This window comes from Choloepus didactylus, chromosome 4 (assembly GCF_015220235.1).
Source record: "Choloepus didactylus isolate mChoDid1 chromosome 4, mChoDid1.pri, whole genome shotgun sequence".
In the NCBI taxonomy this organism is placed as follows: Eukaryota; Metazoa; Chordata; class Mammalia; order Pilosa; family Megalonychidae; genus Choloepus; species Choloepus didactylus.
Genome location: NC_051310.1, coordinates 58,675,216 through 58,677,927, shown reverse-complemented (window position 1 = coordinate 58,677,927; position 2,712 = coordinate 58,675,216).

The window sequence follows — 2,712 nt, the reverse complement described above, 5'->3', positions numbered from 1 at the left end:
TTCCTGAACCACAAAGGAGAGAGACAAGAATCTTACAACCCACGAATTTACACAAGAGAATGTAAATGTCAAATTAACTATTCAATAAGAAAATGAACTTATCAAAATTGCATACAAAAGTAGCAAAAGAATATTCTGTCTCAACAGTATATCTTGGTAATATTCTGGACATCTCTTATGTTTGTACTTCATAAAGCAGTGAAAACATTAAAATTCACTTAAGTATGAGTTCTTGAAATACTGTGACCCCAAGAGAAAGGAGAAAAATCACCTGTATATTGAATCAGATATTGAGTGTTTGGTTCCCTTTTTACAGCCCAAATTATGACTGAAACTTTTGAAAATTATGATATTCCATACAAGATTATTTCAACCATTAACCAAAAAACAGGAAAGAAAACTTCCTGAAGATATTTAGGACACTGGTTTGATATTGAAGCATACACAGATATATATTATGGGGCAGAATGCAATTAATTTCCTACTTGTGCTGAGCTCTATAGGCTCACCTTTGCTACTGTTAGGAATACAATAGTGGAATCTATACATAGGAAGAAGCATTGCTCAAGGGAACTGTCAGAAAACATGATCAGCTGGAGATTAAAATAGGAACATGTAACTAAAAATGCCAGACTAGCAAGAGGTCAGGAGTCAGATCAGACGGAGAGAACCACATCAGAAGCAGAAAGTTAACGTTCTGGCACAGGTTAGAAAGAGAAGACTTCTACATCATCTTACTTGAAATTCTGCTGAAACGGACATGGCAAGTCCCCATGCCCACCTCAATTGCCACGTTGGGTAACAAGAGTTGATGTAGTTTCATGACTTAGGTAGAGGCCTGAATTGGAAATTGTTCTGATTCTGTGTAACTTTGGGCAAGTCATTTACTCTTCCCAGATACTGAGGTTTTTTTCCCTTTGTAAAATGAGGACTGTGTGATCTCTCCTCACTAAGATTCCTCTTGCTCCAAATTCTGTGCTCTTATGGTCTTGTTTCATTTCCTAACTCTTCCCTTGCTCATGTGATTCATGATGGATGATCATTCACATGCAAGTACCACTGTTGTAATGCTGACCCTTCATTTCCAGTCAGAGATTAAAAAACAACTAAGCCACTTGCGCTTCTCATTGGCATGTCTTCCCCCCACTGTGATTTTAAGCTCCTTTACACTTAGAGCAGTGTTGGGCACATAATTAGTTTTTAGTACATATTTAATTGTTTAATTGAGAGAAATATCTTGAATCAGTGAGTATCTGTAAACCAACCTTGCTACTTGATCCCTTTCTTTTCTTGTGTTCCTTATATAAAAAATCTAGAGTGGTGCTCCCATAGAAATATAATGTGAGCCATGTATGAAATTTTTAAATTCTAGTAGGCATGTTATAAAACATAAAAAGAAACAGGCGAAATTCTTTTTCATAATATATTTTATTTAACCTAATATATCCAAAATATTATCATTTCAACCATTTCAGCATATAATACATACATAAATTATTCATCAGACATTTTACATTCCTTTTCCTAACACTAAATCTTTGATCTCCAGTGTGAATTTTATATTCATAGCACATTTCAATTTGGGCTAGCCACATTTCGAGTGCTCTGTAGTAGCTAATGGCTACTGTATTGGACAATGCAGATCTAGAGAGTATAAGATCAGTAAGATGCATAAGGAGAGATGTATGTTATGTCTTACAATTCCACAAATACTTCTTTAAAAAAAAGAAACCCTGATTTTAAAAGCCAACTTTAGTATTTAAAGAGATAGTGCAAATGCCTGGGGCCATGTAGCTATGACCTAAATAAATAATTCTGCAGTAGTAAATAAATAGTGTCCTGATGATGTTTACCAATTATGTACAAAGTATATCAGCGCATGTAATGGGTAGCTCTGCAAAGCCAAGGTTGTGCCATAATTTGGATGGACAGTTTCTCAGGCACTGCCACCCCACTCCTTAATAAGCTTAACCATTCTATATGAGCCATCATTTTTAATGATAAATGCCCATGTGTTGGTGATGACATTTACAGAAACCTGCCAGTTATCTGAGAGGTAACTGTGACATCTGGTAACTGAGAAGATTTGAGGTTCATAATACCTTATTCGCTTTTTAAATCTTCTCAACCATCATCTAAATATGTATATGCTGAGTCTAGGTCATGTTTTGCTCTCTCTACCCCATTTCGGTTCAAACTTGCCTTCAGTCTTCATTTTAACTTGACTTTACCCACTAAAAATATGCCCTGGAAAGGCAGGTATACTTTTCCCAGAAGTATATACCTCCTAAGTGAAGGTTCTTCATTTTCTGCCCCAAATAGCCTTTGGGTCAGCTTCCCAGGGACCTAAACTATGAGTGTGTCCTCCCTTCTGCTCAAGTCCCATTTCTTTCCCATCATTCTTTGTGGAATTCCATCTCCAGAGGACTGGAAAACATCTAGGTTAGTAAAATATAGAGATAGTTCTGGAAATCGACAAGCAGTTGGGAGTGGGCCCTGTGATGGAAACAGTCTGAAGAGAGGGGCAAAGTGGGGACAACTCCCAGCACTTTGCACAATAGAGAGGTCAAAATGTGGGCTACAAATCAAATTTGTCCTTGGCTGGATCCACAATTACAAGATACCTGAGCCCACGGGCTTTAGAGCATCTGTCTGCCATTTGAGCCCAGAACAAGCTGCCTGGATTTTGAGACTGGTCCACCAATTAGCAAC